General features: G+C 43.1%; 1 pseudogene; it reads left to right on the top strand.

Annotated features, from left to right (window-relative positions):
- The first annotated feature begins 2,065 nt into the window (after nucleotides 1-2,065).
- On the top strand, nucleotides 2,066-2,185 carry LOC136656520 (5S ribosomal RNA; annotated as a pseudogene).
- The last annotated feature ends 6,039 nt before the right edge of the window (nucleotides 2,186-8,224 follow it).

The following is an 8,224-nucleotide window of genomic DNA, read 5'->3' as shown; positions in this document are numbered from 1 at the left end:
TGAAGAAACGATGCTTAACAGTTGGCCCTCCCAAACAGAATTCCAGAAAGGAGTTTGGGAATGGAATGGTGATAATAGTAAATGTTGGATCCTATTATATTTTGTTAGACTTGTACACATTTTGGTGGTCTCAAACTGGAGGTACCTTTACATCTTTGCAGAATACTCATTCACTTTTCTTTTGTATTTACGTAGCACTTCTGAATGTTCATAGTGCTTTGCGCACATTAACTCAATAATCCTTAATAAGTACCCTAAAGGTAGATCTATACGTTCATGGGGGGGGGGGGGTGAAGCTAATTGTTTACGGTTGAAGTAAAATTCGCACTAGTACCTTCTGTCTCCTTGTGCTAAAATATATATATATATCAAATTGCATTGTTCTTTCTCTCACCCCCCCCCCCCATGAGAGATGCCCAAGCCAAGGTGAAGTGATACCCAAAGCGGCACCTCAATTTTCCACCCCTGTTTTTTTGCACATATGCATCAATGTGCCTGGACCTTGCTCTACCTCTGCTGTTGCTGCCACCTTGTTCACCAGGCCCTTCTTCAAAACAGGGTAGGTGTGGCATATTAGACATGCACCACTTGGCCTGTTTTGAAGAAGGCCTGCAGTAGTGGTGGAGCAATCCTATTTTGATGGGGACTCTAGAAGGGAAGTAATCAGAACAGGATTGCAGTGCCTCCCTGCTGTCTCCCCTAGGCCACGATTGCTGATGTGACGGCCTTGCTGGAGAAAGAGATGGGTCAGCACTGTTCTTAACCTCTTGCTCGCTTTAAGCTCTTTCTTCTCTCTTGCTCTCAATAAAGCAGAAGAAAATCAGTGTAAGGAGAGAACATAGGAGAACAGGGTGAAGTGACCAGCAGGTGGACAGCAGGGTGGAAGAGGCTCACTGCCCCAGACCTACCACTTGAAGCAGTTGTGTCAGACACACCCCATTGGTGGGCTGGCCCGGCTTTCAAGTAGAATAATGCTGTTTTATGAGATTTCAAGTTTGATTTTTTTTTTCAGGAGTATTTAAAGAATACATTGTGGAATTCTTTAAAGAGAAAGGTGCAAGGGAACTTGATGATTGCTGGAGTTTCCGGTTCATCTACACGGGCAACCAAGATTGATGCAAGATTTATTGTGTCCCCAAAGAACCCCCTGAGATGAGAGATTATCTCATAGTTGAGTGGGGCTCCTTAGAGCACCGTTGCTTAATCAACTGTATGCCAGAAAGCTGCACTGTAGCACAAAATCTACCCCGTTGTGCAACTGAACTAGAAAAGAGCCAAATCCCTCCTTGGTGGAGCAAAAACAGACATACTGACTTGTCTTTCTCTTTAATGCTGCAGGAAAGGTTGAACTAAAGACAAGCCGTACCAAGGAAGATGGGGTGACTGTACCTACTCCATAGGCTCATCATAGGATATGCTCACCACAATTTAATTTCTGGCATCTCTAGATAAAGTCGGGTTACAGGCCTGAAAGACCCCCAACTGAAATTTTGGAGGCTCACTACTGCTCAGAGCAATTCTGAGCTACCTAGGCCAATGGTATGACAGTATAAGGCTGTTTCATATGTTCATACCAGAAACTTGCTTAAGAACAAGAACTTGCAAGGAACACTGCAAAATGCTGCAGAACACTGAACATAAGAACATAAGAACAGCCCCACTGGATCAGGCCATAGGCCCATCTAGTCCAGCTTCCTGTATCTCACAGCGACCCACCAAATGCCCCAGGGAGCACACCAGATAACAACACTACACAGGGTTTCCTATACAGAACACTCTCTCACTTCCTTCTGCAGGGTGGCCACAAAGCCTCTGTGCTGGCCTACATGACCAATCCCAACTCCACACCATCTCCAGCACAGAGATTCTGTGGCCACCCGGTATTACTGCAGTCAGTAGGGAGGAACTATGTGGGCTGCACCTCCAAGGGATATTCGAGGCCCATGTCTGAATGTTAAAACCCAAAAGTATCTAGCTCAGGGATGTCAAACTCCTTTCATATAGAGGGCTGAAGTTAGCATTCATGGTACCTACTGAGGGCCAGAAGTGATGTCATTAAGCAGGTAGTTACGTCAACTGTTACCCTGCACATGCCTGATCTCATCTGATCGCGGAAGCTAAGCAGGGTCAGGCCTGGTTAGTACTTGGATGGGAGACCGCCTGGGAATACCGGGTGCTGTAGTCTTATACCATAGTCTTTTGAGACTGAAGGTTGCTAACCAAGCAAATAATGATCAGAAATGAGCAATTTTTCTCACTTAGGAACTCATTAGCTGCAAATAGCAGAAGAGAAAATGTGCAACTCTTATTCGTATTTTCAAGATATGAGAGAGCCCAATTATAATGAGGGCCTGATAAATTGCTTCCAGGGCCGCATTCGGCCCATGGGCCTTATGTTTGACACCCTGATCTAGCTGTTTGAAAAACATTTTCAAAAAGTAAAAAAAAGATCTAGCTCTTGAAATTCTGCTGTATTGCTCAGAAAGAAGTGAGCTTGTACCTGCCATTGAATGTTCCAGCCAATGAGTGCAATAACTGCAAGGCCCTTCATTTAAATTCAATATTTAATATAATAAAATAGAGCAGGGGTGGGCAAACTATCACCTTTAGGGATCCTAGACCTTTAACAATTGTATAGAACAGTGTTTCTCAAGCTGTGGGTCGGGACCCACTAGGTAGGTCGTGAGCCAATTTCAGGTGGGTTCCCATTCATTTCAATATTTTATTAATATATTAGACTTGATGCTACCATGGTATGTGACTGCATTTGGGGATATGTTACAGACCTGTACCATACAAGCTACCAACAAGCTACTATGTATATTCTTTTAACACTGATAGTAAATGGGATTGCAGCCTCGGGTTGTTAAAAATGTTCCTGCTTGATGATGTCACTTCTGGTCATGACATCTCTTTGGGTGGGTCCTGACAGTTTTTCAAGATTCTTCATTCTGAAAAGTGGGTCCTGGTGATAAATGTGTGAGAACCACTCACATCTCACCACAGATGGTCTCACAGATGACCAGCTACCTGCTGAAATTCTCTCTCCTATAGTTGATCCCTAAAGTTGAAAGTTTGTCCATCTCTGAAATAGAGCTAAACATTTAAACCTGTATTTATGTTCTACTGGTGCTGTAATGATTCTCCACTCCAGTGTTCCTCAAACTGTGGGTCGGGACCCACTAGGTGGGTCGCGAGCCAATTTCAGGTGGGTCCCCATTCATTTCAATATTTTATTTTTAATGCATTGGACTTGATGCTACCATGGTATGTGACTGCATTTGGGGAAATGTGATAGATCTGTACTTTGAATAGGCTACTATGCTTATGCTTTTTACTCCTGGGTAAGTGTGGGTAGGATTTCAGCCTAGGATTGTTAAAAATTTCCCTGCTTGTTGATGTCACTTCTGGTCTTGACATCACTTCCGGTGGGTCCTGACAGATTCTCATTCTAAAAAGTGGGTCCTGGTGCTAAAAGGGTGAGAACCACTGCTCCACTCTATCTCCAGGGGATTCTCTGCCCTGTCATCATAACACTTCCCTTCATTCAGATCTCTCATCAAAACACACCTTTTCTGGGAAGCCTTGGACTTAACTCCACAGTACAGATCCCTGCTGAAAAACTAACAGTGCAATCCTATGCTTGTCTATTCAGAAGTAAGTCCCACAGAGTACTGTGGGACTTCCTCCTATGTAAGTGCGCACAGGATTGCAGCCTCACAATACAGTCCTGTGCATATCAACTCAAAAACAAGTTCCACTTATTTACTCCCTGGCAAAGGGGTATAGGATTCCAGCCTAAATCTACATTTTTATGAGTAAACTGAATTCATATTTCCCCTAATCTTCATCCCACCTCCCTCCCTTTCCCTCTTACTTCTCCCTGTGCTAAATTTTAGTGTGTAGGCACCTCAGGGCAGGGATCTGTAATTTTGTTTTACTCTGCAAAATGCCACCAGGCATTGTTACAGATAGATAATGTAATGGAGAACATCTGTTAAAGCAACACTTGAAGGAGAGCAGCTGTGTAAAAGGCCCCAAACCTTTAATACTGTTTTTTTTCAACCAAAGGATACCCAAAATGTTGAATAAAGCAGTGAATAATGCACAATAAATAAGCAGTGAATAATGCACAATTTTCCTTCTGGAGAGCGGTCTGCTAAGAGGAACACTCAAGATAAGCAAACTCTTGTGACAGCCGCAAAAAATATAGACTGTGTTTTAATGCACTCAGTTCATTTCATGGGTCTTTAATGTACTTCTGTAGTTCTTTTTAGAATTGCCCTGTACAACATTTCCTTAATACAGTAATTAGTATCTTGCTAATCCATGTTCTTAGCTTTATAAATGACTTTTTTATTTATCTAGCTGAATAAAAATGGATTTTAATAGATAAAAATGTAGCATTTTCTTTGTGATTTAGGGCTTCTTTTTGAGATTTGATTGCCAGCAGGAAATCCTCTCTGAATATAGCCATAAAATAAATTCCTTTGTACTCTTTTCCTGTAGTTGAAGAACTATCATGAGCTATGATGAGTTCCAGTGAAAGTAGTGCTGTGCCTAAGATGAATTCTATTGTAGCCACTCTTTTAAAGGCATCTTTTCTTTCATTCCAGTTACAACCAGTAGATGACCAATAGATTATTTTAAACCTGTCATTTACAACCACTCTTGTACCTTTTATTGTAAAACTAAAACGATCAAGAGCCTCTTCTCTAGAAGGAAAGGCTAAGTAAGTTCATGTTGTCCAATTTAGGAAATAAAAGGACAACTAAGGGTAGCCATCACAGAGATTTAAAAAACAAAACATGAACATTATGAATACTGAAATCTCTCTCCCCACCCCTTCCACATTTGGGAATCATTAATTTGATTAGCAATAGGTACAGAACGGATGAAAGAAAAGCCATACCACATGATGAATATGTAACATGCAGAATTCATTATCACAAGATGGCCTAGGGATTAGTCAAACATACCTCATACCACATGGCCCATTGGGTGAGGTTTATTTTTTAACAATTGAACTGAAGTGGGAATTTGAGGAGCTTTAGGACTACCCCCCCCCCCGTAGCTGTTTTGTTCTTGATTGTGTGCCTGTGTTTTAAATTTTTAAAAATTGTAAATTTAAAAAAATCAGTTGAAGGGCTTTGAACATGGAAATTGCTGAGTGTATATACAGGTTGGCCCTCATTATTTACAGGTGTGGTACCCATGGATTTGAATACCTGTGGGTTTCAAACCCGTGGGTTGGGCCACCTGTAACCCTCCAAATCTGACTTTTGCTGTGCTATGGTTGGGTCCAGAGGCCCTTCTGAGGCTTTGAGAAGGCCAAAAAGCATGACTTCCGGTTTTTGGTTGAAGATCGAAAGTCATACTTTTCAGCCCTCTGAAGGCCTCAGAAGATCATCTGGACCTGACCAGAGTTCGGAGTCTTGGGCCCCCAAAATCCACAGATTCCAACATCTGTGGATTTTGGTATCTGTGGGGGGTTGCCGGAACTGAACCTCCACAGATAATGAGGGGCGCCATATATATATATATCTGAACATATGGAAGTGCCTTGTATCAAGTCAGATTAGTGGTCCATCTAGCTCAGTATTGTCTTACTGACTGCAAACATCTTCCCAGGTTTCAGGCAGAAGCATTTCCCAGCTCAACACAGCTTGGTGATACAATAGAGATCCTCCTTGTAGTTAGTGCTTCAGATCTCACCTCTGCCATTAATTCAATAGTTTGCAGCCGAATCCTAACTAGCACTGGCGCAGAGGACCTACACAGCCTCAGCTGTATCTAGCGCTAGTTAGAAGCAGGCTGGAGTTTTCCTTGGGGTAAGAGAATATTTTTCCCCTTAGCCCAAGTAACGCCCCAGCCTGCCCAATGGCGCTACTTGGATTTGTGTCAGATCAGACCCGGGAGGGAGGATAGGATAAGGCAGAGACCTCCTCTGTCAATCCTGCCCCCTTCCGGGCCTGATTCACCCTGTTTCATCCTCTCCCTGCCCTGAAACCCCCCTCTCCATCTACACTGGTTCTCTCCCAGACCCTGTGCCACTCTGTGCTTTACTTGCCTCCACTTGTTGGCTGGGGGACTGGGATGCAGTGGTGCAGGCCTTCTGATTGGTGAGGTTTGCTCTTCAGTTGTTGAAAAGTGCTTTATGGTCACTTGCCAGTGGATCAGGAAGATAGGATTGCGCTCTCAGTGGCTTAAGCAAGCTACTCTCAAGCTTGGCTGCGTAATTGCAAAATGGAGTTAATATCACTGACCTCCAAACTGGGTGGTTGTAAGAATTGCTGAGATAATGGATGTAAAATGTTTTGAACATTCTGCAGTGATGTATACATCTATTCTAGATATATTTTCTGCTGCTGCTTCTAATTCTCCTACTGATATTATTATGTATTTATGATGCTTTGGGCACCCCAAGATAAATATATGCTCTATATGCTGTGGCTAGTTTATGGTTGGATCCATATTTTTAAAATGGCTCTGTATAAAAGCAGAGTTGTGAGCATTCTAACAAACTTAAAATAGTCTGCAAAGTTGCAAGAGATCAAGCAGAGGTCCCATGTGTTTGACAGCTAATGAAGGTAATGTATGAATGTGTAGGTCAAACAGGCAGCGGATGAGAATCTCTCGTTGTATAAACAGTTGGAAACACTTCTGAATAGGATGGGGCTCAGAAATACCCATCATTAGATGTTTAAAAGTCCTCTGTATGTGCATCTTTCCAAGATCTAATGTGAATAATTCTGAAATGGGCCAGAACTCTGATTCTCACCCTTCCAGAAGCCCAGGATTCATCTATGAACTATGAATCTATGATGGCCTCTGATGTCTTTAGTACAAAAAACACAGCCATGACCCAGATGCCTTTGACAGATTGACTGCTCCAGACCACTTCTGAGGCAGCTGGCAGAGTTTCAGGTTTTATAATGAAACCCAAAGCTGGCCTGCAATTCATCAGGACTGCACATAGCTGTAGAGGTTATAGCATCCAGATAAGGTACTGTTTACATTGTTAGTAGTAATGGCAGACAATGCATTGTGGGGTAAGTGTGGATGCCTTGCACTCCATATGTCCATTATAACCCAGAGCTGTTGCGGCCAACATAATTCCTTCTATCTTTAAAGAAGAAGGCAGATAAAAATGGAGTTACTCTGGGCAAGGAGACCTGCAAATCAGACCTTGGAGCACTGACCTACTCTAGATGAAATTATGCTCCCTCTGAAGGAGCAGGTTTGCAACTTTGGTGTCCTCCTAGATTCCCAGGTGTCAGCAGTGGCCAGGAGAGCCTTTGCCCAGCTTAGACTGAGGTGCCAACTATGTTGCAACTTGAGTCAATTAGACCTGACCGCATTGATCTAGATTCATCATACTGGCTACATCAGGACTGGACTACTGTAATGCACTCTGTGTGGGCTGCAGTTGAACATAAGAGCCCCACTGGATCAGGCTGATTCCCACTGGATCAGGCCAAAGCCCCATCAAGTCCAGCTTCCTGTATCTCACAGTGGCCCACGAAGTGCTTCAAGGAGCATGCAAGACAAGACACAACCTGTACCCTGCTGCCCTGAAAACCATTCAGAAACCACATCTAGTGCAAAATGCAACTGCACATGTGCTAACCTTGCCAAATGGTATGATTTGGTCATGCTGCTACTGTTCCAACTGAGCTGGTTGTTGGTCCATTTCTGAACGCAACTCAAGGTGCTGGTGATGACTTTTAAAGCCCTATGCAACTTAGGACCAAGATACTTGGAGGATTATCTTCACCTATATTTTGTGGCTTGCCCATACAATCAGCTGGGGGAGGGAGAGCTCCTGCATCTGATGCCACCATCTGAGGCCTGGCTGGCAGTCCTGTGGAGGAGGGTATTCTCTATAGTGGTGTCACAGAGTTACCTCTTCCTTAAGTTGATGCCAACCTCTGTTCTATAGGTGTTCCACTCTGTCCTCTCATTGATTTTGTGAAGCTTGAGGGGTTTTCGGTTTCATTTCTTTGTTGTGTTTATATTGTACTAATTGTACTTTGTTTTACAATTAAGCTATCTTGGATGCCTCTTTTGAGAGAGGAAAGGAGGGATATAGATATTATGAATGAATGAATGGAAAGAGCCTGTTTGGGCGTGGACATTCCATTATGAACATTTCTGCTTGTGACAGTGTTCATTTCAATGTTTGGGCTCATAGGCTGCGGTCAAATAAAACTGTTCACACCTA

This window comes from Tiliqua scincoides, chromosome 6 (genome assembly GCF_035046505.1).
Source record: "Tiliqua scincoides isolate rTilSci1 chromosome 6, rTilSci1.hap2, whole genome shotgun sequence".
NCBI classification, from domain to species: Eukaryota; Metazoa; Chordata; class Lepidosauria; order Squamata; family Scincidae; genus Tiliqua; species Tiliqua scincoides.
This window is presented reverse-complemented; position numbering and strand designations above follow the sequence as displayed.